Here is a 12,799-nt window from a genome sequence, read left to right as displayed (position 1 = left end):
CTCATAATCTTCCTCCCGAAAAAAAGTCTTCTTATCTTGTAAAGTTCTAAGTAGGGATGTCAATCGGGTCGGCCCACCGGATTTCGGGCCAACCCTATTCGGGTTGCGGGTCAATCGGGTGCGGGCTAGTCGGGTTGTGATTTCTTTCGGGTTATAAAAGTTCAACCCTAACCCTAAAAGCTCGGGTTTCGGGCTAGCCCAGCGGGTTAATCGGGTTGCTACCGATAGGATTAACATGCGATCAATCCCACAAATAATGATGAAAATTAGTTATATTCATAAAATGTAAAATATTTAATAATGATAAACGTGAGATATATGCTTAAACTCAATCATAAACATGATCAAATACTAATATTTGAGATATTTCGTAAAATTTTAATGCATATTTTAGAAATTTAAATAATTTTTTAGTGAATTTAAAGTTTTTAGTTTATTTATCAATTATTATATTAATAAAAATTCAATATATAATTTATATATTTAATATAAAAATTGAAAGTTATTTTTTTTAGTTATCTATAATTATAAAATCAATCAATGAAATGTCGAATTAGGAGTAAAAATTGCAATAATAAAAATTTTATCGGGTTTTTGGGCCAGCCCATCGGGTTTTCGGGTCTGGCTCTAACGGGTTGCGGGTTAATCGGGTGCAGGCTAGTCGGGTTGTGATTTCTTTCGGGTTATAAAAGTTCAACCCTAACCTTATAAATTTGGCGGGCTATTCGGACCAGCCCACGGGTTGCGGGCTACATTGACATCCCTAGTTCTAACGAGAAAGACACCAAAATAAGAAAGTAAAATCAACTAGTACAAATACCAACCACTTTGGAGACTTGACTAAAGAATATTAGTCATTTGATTTGATGTCAATGAGAATCTTGAACATCTTTCTTTTTGATCATATGATATGATGTCACCTTTCAAAGTAGTACTTAAAAAAGCTAAACAAAATTGTGCATAAAAACCGTAATTTCGTTAATATTTTCACCAAGTAAACTTGAATTATATTTAATTTCAATAGAAAGAAAAACAAAAAAAAAATAACAGGACACTTGAATATAATGCCTGAAAATAGTTTCTGGCCAATAAATTGATGGACATTATTGGTGGGCAATAATTGAAGGCTCCTGATTATATCAATTATCAATGTGATGTGATTGCACTAAATATAGCACAACATCTGTATTACTCATTTATCAACTTGCAATTTCATGTCCATTCATATTATAAGATAAGCAAATATATGCCCCACCGCTACACACACACACACTCTAATTTCAATTCCAATTAGCTATTATAGAATATGACATTGATTTTGATTTTAGAGTACTTGAGACCCCCACTACCACCCTTTTTATGGTGAAGCAATTTTGTGTTTTAAAGAATAAAGTTGGAATATCTCCATGATTATAGGATATCCACACAAATTTAGGTAATAATAATAATAATAATAATAATAATAATAATAATAATAATAATAATAATAATAATAATAATAATAATAATAATAATAATAATTGTGCTAAAAATGCATTTTTTTTTAAATTTCTTAGGATATTGAGGCATATGGCTTAAAATGAAAATTATTATGGATGCTCTGTGTTTTTAAGAAATAAAAATATATAATTATTAAATTGAATTGTAAAGCTAAATGATTGGGTGCTTATATACTCTTTATTATATATATCTTTTAAATAGATATTTTAATTATTTTTCAAACTCATATATATCTTTATCTTTATTATATATAGACTCTTTAAACAGATCTTCTAATTATTTTTCAAACTCAGATATCTTAATGTGGACTAAGTTTATTAAAATAGAATATGACTTAAATAGAGTAGAGACAGAATCCTATCTTGGAGAGAATAGGAAAAATGGGTTATATCTCAATAGGAGGAACGAAAATTTGAGTAATAAGCCTTGGGTTCCTGTTCTTTGTCTTTGTAACTCAACATTTGAAAATTTGAGTTCCAAATCACACCACTTACACTTATAAGTACTAGTAAAAGTGTAACTTGAATTATTAGAGCTTACATGTTTTCGCAATTTCAATTGATCTTTCCTTATTTGCTCTTGCGTGATATTATCCTCAAGAGAGTTGTTGTTGAAGATGTGCCGCCTAATCCTATCCATCGCCGAGTGTCTGTGTTATGAGAGCATGCAGTTGCGTTGAATGGATCGTTGGTATTTGCCAACAATCTACGGTGGGACGTTTTCTTTTAAATTTTTTTGAGGTCGTTTTAAAATGTGCATCTTTGTTTTATGCACATAATGAGCAACTTGGCATATTGCGATAAATATATTGATCAACGCCCCGACTATTATGCCCCAGACTCTTGACACTGCAGACGTCCGCAATGACAATTTGGCAGATGGCTTACGGAGGGATGTTGGATCTATTTGATGAGTACATCCATGTCGCAGACACTACTAGCATTGAATATGTTAGGAGATTTTTTTTGGGGTCTAGAAAGCATTTCGTAACACATATTTACGAAGGCTCACTACTGCTTGTTAGAGTCTGTATACTAGAAATCACATTTCGAGTGATTGAATACTGTAAAAACTCTTATTTTATTTTCCAAGGAATAAAACAGATTATTTTTGTCATAATGTTATTATGTTTTACATATAATGGATGTTTATTGCATATTTAAATGTATAAGCAACTTAACAAAGTTTAAGTCTTTGTTTTAGTAGACCGGTTGTGAGCGACGTCCACTTTAAGGTAACACAGTCAGTTCTGAACAAAGAAAAAGAAAATTTCACAACCCAGATAGGCCTAGACTACCTATCGTAAAAGGTTGCAATATCAGTCCACATATTTCTAAGTCTTACTGAAATAAGATGACATTGGTGTGGTAGAGTACTGAATGGATCTAACAGCAAGACGAGTCTTTATGTTGAGAGACGAGGTCTTGACAAATGTTTACTTTTTAATCAATATATGTTAGCATTGAGCATACGATTGATTATGCACTACTTTGACTTATCAAATGGTACGTGTTTTTCGCAACCCAGTAATCCTGATATATTGGGTAGTGGCGATTAATATCTAGCAGTGCTAGGATTGCTATTATGTTGAATCGTGCGTGAGGTAAGTCTCGTTTGATAATGTCCTCTAGAGGAGCGCAAAACAAGGTTTTATTATTCGGAATCTAGCTAGTTGGAGTTTGATTACTCTATGAATAATAAATGAGTGTTTCATGCTGAGTCCACTTTTGGAATTAATAAGATGTTAATTAATTAAGTCTAAAGCAGACATTTATTAATTAATGGACATTTATATCTTAAGCACGGGAAATGAACAACAACACGGAAACCCTGATCACTTGTAATTTCATATTTGGATGGGTAGTGCAATATTATTTCTGTAGTGACTGCTAATAATATTCCAATATAAGCTTGTATTAAATTGTGGGTTCAATTTAATTAGTAAAAAGCTAATTGGGGGAGGACATATCCAAAACATTCCATTGATCCTTGTCTGGCCCCAATATGAACTTAATATAAATAGGAGAATAAATGAGGAGAAAATCGGATGTGTGGGGGACTCTACCACTACAATATCGAAAATGTACCCACTATGTTATTTCTTCCATCTATGGGAAAAACGCCAACGGCGTTGGCGTCTCAATAAGGTAAAACGCCACGTTTTACAATTTCTTATTGAATTAAATTTAAATACTATTTTATTAGAAAAACGCCAAAGCTATTGGCGTGTTTATTAAAACGCCTATTGCGTAGACGTTTTTAAGCCGAATTCTAGCAAAATAAATCATATATAAAATATATATATATTGTAAACACGCCAATACAGTTGGAGTGTTTAACAAAAACACATATTCTGTCGGCGCCTTTAAGGAAATTTCGGCTAAAATAAATCATATACTTAAAAGAAAATACATGGTTAAAACGCCAACGATGTTGGCGCCTTATCGTTGATACAGATATCAGTCCAGTCTTTCCCCAAAATGACGAACCCTAATGTTTTACCCATCCCAAATGCGAAAAAACATTCAGCTGCGCGAAAACCTTGCCCGGGTTGACTCAATCGGCGATTTGAGAGAGAAGATTTTGATTTTGGTCTACTCTTCCACTCATTAGTCCTCCTATTCGGTTAGTATATATAATTTTTGACTAATATTTGATGGATTGTTATGATAGTATATATTGTTGTGTAGTTAATTATAAAAATATTGTTGATGTATAAAGTTTCTTCTACATAATGATAAGTGTAAAAACAATACATATTTATTTTTGTGCTACGTTATTGCAGATACTATGCCGTGGTGTGTCAATTTATATTGGGGTGGAAAGATAATTTCCGGACCAGTTATTTCATATGATCCTCCTTTCTCATCAGGATTCATTATGTTGGACAAATGTATATCCTACAATGAGCTTGTGGATACAATTTGTGAAAGGATGGGTATAAACATACTTGAAAACAAAGTTCAAATAATATGGAAACGTACCATATGCGTTGGATCTGCAGTCACGTTTATAGGTACTCTACTAGAAGAAGTATGCAGTGAGAGTATGGCTAAAGGAGGTCAAATTGAATTATTTGTTGAGCATTCTGCAATTGCTCAACAAAATAGTCATCATGTCATAAGTTACGATGTTGGTACATCTACGAGAGCACAAGTAGCAAGTTTCGCTGCAACACAAGATTTTGATGTTGGAGGCGTGCGTTTAGGGGACAGTGACAATTGTGATGTTGTTGATGACATTATAGGTCCTGATAAAGCCGACTTTCATGATCCGCCATCACCTTATGATTCAGAGGATGTAAACATTGTTAGTACAGACTCAGATGGTGATCCGTCAGATGATGATCCAGTTGGAGAAACTGCAGTTGAAGAAATAGTGGATGGAGAAACAGCAGTTGGAAGAAGAGTAGTTCCACAGTTCCCACAGCGTGGAATGAACTATTTTCGCACCTTACCAGATACATATGATAGTTTTGATCCAAAGAACTTTGAGGCTGCTGATCCTAGTGTGCATTATTGGAGTGAAAAGGATCCTAGCAATGTCGATTTGCATTCCAAATTTAGAACGAAGTTGGAATTGAAGACCACCGTTACTTTTTGGCATTTGGAAAAAATCTGACAATATACAGTTGCTGAAAGTAAAGGAAAGAGATGGCATGCGGTTTGTAAGTATCCACAAGGAAATCCGGAAGATAAGTCATTACCGAAATGTTTGTGGGAGTGTCGAGCAACATTGAGAAAGCATGATGAACACTGGCAAATTAGAGTGTTTACCACTGCTCATACTTGTATGGGGGATCGCAACTATGATGGGCACGCAAATCTCATGCCGTCCATGATAGCATTGAGTGTTCGGCATCAAATAGAAAACGATCCTGCTTATAAGGTAAAAGCTATTGTGGCGGATATTGAAAATAGATTTCATGTGAAAGTTAGTTACAAGAAAGCATGGTATGCTCGGAGGACAGCTATTGAGCTTGTATATGGTGGTTGGGAGTGGTCATTCAAAGTTTTACCGTCTTATTTGAATGAAATGCAGAGACAAAATCCTGGTACAATTGTCGAATGGTTGCACGATGACAGATTAAGCCGCGGTATGAACAAGGTTTTCAAGTACGTATTTTGGGCTTTTGGACCAGCTGTGGAGGCTTTTCAACTATGCAAACCAGTTTTAATAGTTGATGGAACTTATCTACGTGGACGATGTCGAGGTAAAATTCTTATTGTCGTTGGATTTGATGCTAATAAGAAATGTTTGCCGGTTGCATTTGCCATTGTTGATGAGGAAACCAAAGAAAGTTGGAATTGGTTTATGGAACGCATAAGACTGCATGTAGCAAAGCATGAAATATGTGTAATTTTGGATAGGCATGTGGGAATCATAGATGCAATGAATTCTCCCATATGGAAAGAAGAACCTAAAGGTCATCACAGGTTTTGCTGGGTAAATGTTAGAAAGAATGTTCTGCAGAATCACAAAGGTATCATGGTTAAAAGGTTGGTTTGGAAAATGGGTATTGCTACCAAAAAGCGCAAGTTTAAGAAAAGACGTCGTTTACTTCGAGACGTCAACAACGAGGCTTTGCAGTACCTTGACACTGTGGATAAAGAAAAATGAAATTTGGCGTATGACAATCACAAAAGATGGGGTGAGATGACCACTAATATGGTGGAATCTTACAACAACGTGTTGAGAGGCGCAAGAGAACTCCCAATCAAGGCTTGCATTGATATGACATTTTGGAGGACAAGAGAATGGTTCAATCAGCGGTCAATTGCATCAACACAGTGTGCCACACCACTTACCCCGTGGGCGCATGAAAAGGTGTGCAAAAATGATGCAAAGGGTCAGTTACATAATGTGAGAGCACCAAGCACAATGCGAGGGATTTATGTGGTTCGAACACAATGTCGAGTTGGAGGAAAGGGTGGTAACAAGTGGAAGGTGAAGTATTTGGAGTCGAACTGCAAATGTCAAAAGTGGCAGATGTGGAGACTTCCGTGTTCACATGCAGCGGCAGTTGTGCAGTTTAAAAATGACAACATGTTATCGCTTGTTAACCCTGTATACCACACAAGTGTTTGATAAGCAAGCAGTATACACGAGCTTGTTGGACATATATATAATCTTCTTCTTCATCGCCTAGCTCTATTCGTAATTGCTTTGATAAGGTCGTCGACTTCCAAACCTTTTCCTTTATCTCATTATTAGAAGGACAAATTCCAAGATAATTCAAGGAATGCTCCTTCCAATATTCCTCACTCTTGGTGGGGATGTGACCCGTAACCGGATCGCCATCCACTTTTAGTCCCCATAACACCTCCACGTCTTCCAAAGTGACAGTGGCCTCACCAATGGGGAAGTGAAACGTATGTGCCTCGGGCCTCCATCGTTCAATAAGGGCTGTGATAAGATAATGATCGATGTCTTTTGGCTTGTCACACCTTAATATGGGGCCAAATCCCATCTCATCAATCACGTGCAAAACCCGCTGATGTAAAGGAACATCCCATATAGGCCCACAGTACCTTCTACATCGCACCGCTGGTGTTTTCTCTCCAGCCCATATATTCCGTGATACATGCTCTTTTTGGAGATACAATACCGACGGGTCACCAGGACCACATAGAATTCGTCGTCGAGAGCTTGATGGCATTGTCATATTTCACCTATACAACATGATGGGATCATCAGTGAACCAACTGATCAGATACAGCAGTCAACAATGAGAGTTTTTATTTTCATTTATCTGAAAGCACATCTATCTAGTTTCCTATCTTGAAATTCATGTGTGAAAATTAGTACTGTATCATATTCATGATCAACATTGTCTCTGGTTTGACTCTATGAATCCATTGTTTGAAATATCAAAACTTACAAGAAATAAAATGTTCACACAAGTAGTAGGAAGTACCAAACAAGTTAAGTGCAATTTATCATAGAACTGAGACTGCTAATTCATGATCAAAATGATCAAATCTCTAAAAGTTGCAAACCTTCGAGAAGCAGCAATTTTGATTTCTTCTGATTCAAATCCTCACATTTTTTCTATAAATTCGATTTTCCCAGCCCTACGACAAACATCTGAAGCTTCAAAAGGCAACATACAAATATGGGATTTAGATATAAGAACATGAAATGGAATGTTCATACAAGCAAAAAGTCGAACATTTTGTGAGAAATTTCGCAAAGCTTCGGATTTCTTCGTTTTATCCCACAAACAATTACTAACCACTTCAAATTTCAAGAACTTCAGTCTCCAGCTATTACAAACCACTTCAAATGGCTGGAGTCTCTCGCGCTGGGTTAGGAGGTTCTCGATTTGGGAGGAAGTGGAGTAGTTTCCGATTAGGGAGAATGAAATGGGGATGTTTCCGATTTCGGAGGAGAAATGGAGGTAGGGTTCGCGATTTGGGAAAAATAGATGCAGAATCTGTGAAGAGGGAAACACGCCAATTTCATTGGCGTTTTTACAATATATATATATATATATATATATATATATATATATATATATATATATTTTAAATATGATTTATTTTGTGAAAAATCGGCTTAAAAACGCCTATGCAATAGGCGTTTTAATAAACACGCCAATAGCGTTGGCGTTTTTCTAATAAAATAGTGTTTAAATTTAATTCAATAAGAAATTGTAAAAGGCTGATTAAGCTGGCGTTTTACCTTAATGAGACGCCAACGCCGTTGGCATTTTTCCCATAGATGGAAGAAATAACATAGTGGGTACATTTTCGTTATTGTAGTGGTAGAGTCCCCCACACATCCGATTTTCTCAATAAATGAGACAGAAAGAGACTTTATTTTTCGTCAAAATTTTCGTTCCCTTCTCTATACAGAAGAGGACGATTTCTTCAATTCTCCTCTGTGAGATATTTCTGTCTTCTTTATTTAAGTCCTAGTATCCCGGTGAGATCAGCCCACATTGATATCGGAATACAGTTCGGGCACCAGTCAGAACTCGAAAGATTTGTGGTCTAGTACTCAAGATCTTCACGTGGAGAAGTAGCGAGCTATCGTCGATTCTTTAGAGAATCATTAAGGTATTATTCCTACTCCGTAGAAAAGCATTTTTTAGGTTTCAATTATACTTAAAGCATGTTTTAATTCAAGTTATGAGCATGATACATGTGATAATTATGTGAATAGATTTTGTATAAATAATCCGCTAAATAGATCGAAATTATTATGTAATTTATTTGATGCACGCTTCCACTGCCAACCCCTTCACTGCTGATACCCAATTCTTGATAAATTTGCACGAGAGTGTTCATGACTATCTCGATATGCTAGGAAACATAGATTTGTATGCATTGGGCGTGGCAGTGCATGGTTGCATGCACATGTAGTTCTATAAGGGCCATCGACCGACCATAATCCTTGAACTTTACTTACTAGCGACTCTAGATCTTGCTTCCATTCTTTGATGTGGCTAAATTGAACAATGATATTAACGTCATCAACCACTCACTTATCTTCAATGAAGTTTTGCACTGGTAGTGCCCAAGATCATATTCACTTCAAATGGACGACAACATAATATGGGTACTACTTGGCTGATGAAATCTACTCAGAGTGGTCGGTGTTTGTGGAGTTGATTACATGTCTGATTGATCGAACAGGAGCTTTATTTGTTCAAATGCACACAAGAATGTTAAGAGGACTTTTAGTGTGCTCCAAGCATGTTGGACAATAGTGAAAGGTAACGCGCATATGTGGTATCAACCATACATCACATATGTGATTTGTACATAATCATCATACATAATACTCCCTGCGTCCACAAAAAAAATAGTCTTATTTATAAAAGACATGTGTTTTTATGATCAATTGGTAAAGTAAGAGATGAGAGAAAAAGTAGATAAAGTAGGTGATACACGCTGGAAGAGATATGAGCGAGAAAGCAGGGGAGTTGTTTAGCCTAACCACTCAGAAAAATAGAAGAAGGAGTCAGCATCAAAAATCTCGGCATTTGTTAATTGTTATTTTCATGATTAAGTTGTTGCACTTTTTTAGCTCCATTAGTTATAGTAAGCCTATAAATATTGAGCTCTCCACAGACGAGAAATCATCTTGGAAACTCGATCTTTAGGGCGTTTTAGCGCAGGCCTCCTGGTGAGGATTTTTATCTTCCGTTGTTCCTTGTTCTTTTACTGTTATCAAATAAAGCCGAGATACTTCCATCTTTATTTATCATCTTCTTTGTGTCTTGATTAAGCAGCAATCGAGTGATTAATTCTAAGCAATTCTGGAGCATTCCTTGTGCTCTTGATCTTCCGACGGCCTTTACTCTATCAAAATTGGTGCGGTGACGATGGTTAACACTCGGAATACGGACTCGCGACTTGACGGATTAGAGAAGGCTGCCGGGGAATTGGAGAAAGGTGTTGATTCCCTACAAGTTTCCGTGGGCAATTTGAATGCCCAGTTTCAAAAGACAGACGAACGAATTTCGGCGGTGGCTTCTCAACTTGAGTTGTTCATCGCAGAGATGCGAAAGACGAATGGCAGAACCACTGACGAGGAATCTGCGGAGAACCTGGAGTCGGGCACCGCGGAAAAAGCGACCACTGCATCTCTGACCATGCCCTCTTTCGACGGATCCGAGGCGGTCGGATGGCTGGCAAGGGCCGAACAATATTTCCTGGTCTCTAATACCCCAGTGGAGAACAGGGTGAAGGTAGCCATGGTGGCTTTGACGGGACCAGCACTTCCATGGTACCAGCTATTGATCAAACGCATTCCCAACCTCTCGTGGGATCGTTTTTTACAGGAACTGATGAAGCGTTTCGGGAATAACGGCGCTTTGGATGAATATGAGGCTTTCGCAGCGGTCCGCCACACTGGTTCTTTGGCTGACTATGTAGCGGTTTTCGAGTCACGCCTCGCCTTGGTACCGGATCTAGCATATCATCAATACTTGGGCTTCTTCTTGGCTGGCCTTCGCCCTGATGTTCGCTTGCAAATGAAGGCAGCCAAGGTCATAAACTATTCGGATGCGGTCCAGCTAGCCCTCGACATCGACCAAGTTCCGGGGAATCTGCCCCCATACTCGGGTCAGTCGCTGACCGCTAGCTAATCAGCCACGTCGGCAGCAGGTTCAGGGCGGGCTATCTCAAAAGGGTACTCCCAATCATTTTCTCCCCAATCAGCCATGGGACCATTCCGGAACCCCTCACGGAAATTCAGGAATATGTCAACGGAGGAATACCGAAAGCACATTGCAGCAGGTACATGCTTTAAGTGTGGTTTGAAATTTGGTCCCACCCACCGTTGCCCTCCAAAGACTCTCAACGTGCTAATGTATGACGACGGTGATGAAATCTTGCCCGATGGCTCGGCCGTGGAGCCGGAGGGGGTGGAATCCGATCAGGAATTAGAGTTGTCAGAATTATCTTCGAACGGGCTGGATACCTCCCAGACCATGAAATTATTCGGAAAAATCGGCCAGCATAAGGTGCTAGTAATGGTGGATAGCGGAGCTAGTCACTGTTTTATTTCAGATCAGCTTGCTACGCTACTCAAATTACCGGTAACACCAACCATTCCCTACTCGGTGACTTTAGGCGACGGCTCTCGGGTCAGGGCTGCGGGGATTTGCAGAGCCATCGCCCTGACTATGTCCTCTGAGGTCTTTCCACTCTCGTGTTATGTGTTTCCTCTGCGGAACATTGATGTTATTTTAGGTGTGTCGTGGCTAGCTTCCTTGGGTGATGTGACCACCAATTGGAATGATTTATCTATGAAGTTCTCGGTGCAAGGGCGGCATGTGGCGATCAGAGGCGACCCTTCCTTAACCCATCGGGCATGCTCCGCGCGTGACATTCAGACTTTGGAGGCGGGCGATGCCTGTTGGGTACTCCGTTCGATGACTGACGATATATCGAAGGACCAGTTCGAATTTGATGTTGTCCTTTCTGCGGCAGAACGACACCAGCTCCAAATTCTAACCGGGCGGTTTCCAGCTGTCATCAACGGCCCCAGCTCCCTTCCACCAGCCCGGCGGACGGACCACCGCATTACCCTCCAGCCAAGGGTTTTGCCTGTATCAGTCAGACCCTACCGATACAATCATATCCAAAAGGATGAGATGGAGAGGTTGGTAGCAGAGATGCTAGCGTCGGGCGTAATTCAACCAAGCACAAGTCCATATTCAAGTCCCGTTCTACTTGTTCGGAAAAAGGATGGTTCATGGAGATTTTGTGTGGAGTACCGCGAATTAAATAAGCGGACTGTGCCGGACAGGTACCCCATCCCGATTATTCAAGAGCTTTTGGATGAATTGCACGGTGCTCGATGGTTTAGCAAGCTAGATCTGCGGGCCGGGTACCACCAAATTCGGGTTGCCGCCCCGGACATTCACAAACCTGCATTTCGCACGCATTCGGGTCACTATGAATTTTTGGTAATGCCTTTTGGCCTCACCAACGCCCCCGCCACCTTTCAGAGTCTCATGAATGACATCTTCCGGCCATTTCTGCGACGGCATGTTCTCGTTTTTTTTGACGACATCTTAGTCTATAGTGATTCCTGGGAGGCTCACTTACGACATCTCGGCCAGGTATTTCAAGTCCTCCAGGAAAATCAGCTGGTTGTGAATCCAAAAAATGCTTGCTGGGAAGATGAGAGGTAGAATACCTCGGCCATATCGTCTCCTTCGAGGGGGTCAAAATGGATCCCTCTAAAGTATCAGCGGTGATGCGATGGCCGACTCCAACCACGCTTAAGGGTATCCGTGGTTTTCTTGGCTTAACGGGATACTATCGTCGATTTATTCGGGACTATGGGAAGATTGCAGCCCCCTTAACAGCCTTGCTGAAGAAATCAGAACCGGCCACACCCAAGCGGGCCTGGACTTGGCCGACAGAGGCTGATCAGGCGTTTCACGATTTGAAAGCCGCTTTGACATCAGCTCCCCTCCTGCGCACACCAGATTTTACTAAGGAGTTCATCGTTGAATGTGATGCTTCTGGTCGCGGCCTAGGCGCCGTCCTCATGCAAGACCGCCAACCCGTTGCTTATTTTAGCAAGACTCTCTCATCTCGTTGGCTAGCTAAGTCGGCGTACGAAAAGGAGCTCATGGCCTTGGTCCTCGTCATCCAACATTGGCGCCCCTATCTTCTGGGCCGCCGCTTCATAGTCCGCACTGACCAACGGAGCTTACGGCAATTGCTAGCCCACCCCTTGTCGACGCCGGCTCAACAAAATTGGGCGGCCAAACTCCTGGGATACGACTTCTCTATTGTTTACAAAGAAGGTAGGCTCAACCGGGCAGCCGACG

At 39.7% G+C, this 12,799-nt stretch overlaps 2 pseudogenes; both read left to right on the top strand.

Moving 5' to 3' along the window:
• The first annotated feature begins 5,292 nt into the window (after positions 1–5,292).
• Positions 5,293–6,588, top strand: LOC125186278 (uncharacterized; annotated as a pseudogene).
• A 3,244-nt stretch (positions 6,589–9,832) lies between these two features.
• Positions 9,833–12,151, top strand: LOC125186267 (uncharacterized; annotated as a pseudogene).
• Positions 12,152–12,799: the final 648 nt, after the last annotated feature.

Source organism: Salvia hispanica, chromosome 2 (assembly GCF_029641045.1).
Source record: "Salvia hispanica isolate PSC_SH4W2 chromosome 2, Shi_PSC_v1, whole genome shotgun sequence".
In the NCBI taxonomy this organism is placed as follows: Eukaryota; Viridiplantae; Streptophyta; class Magnoliopsida; order Lamiales; family Lamiaceae; genus Salvia; species Salvia hispanica.
The sequence above is the reverse complement of the archived record's forward strand: the minus strand, read 5'-3'. Positions and strand labels throughout refer to the sequence as shown.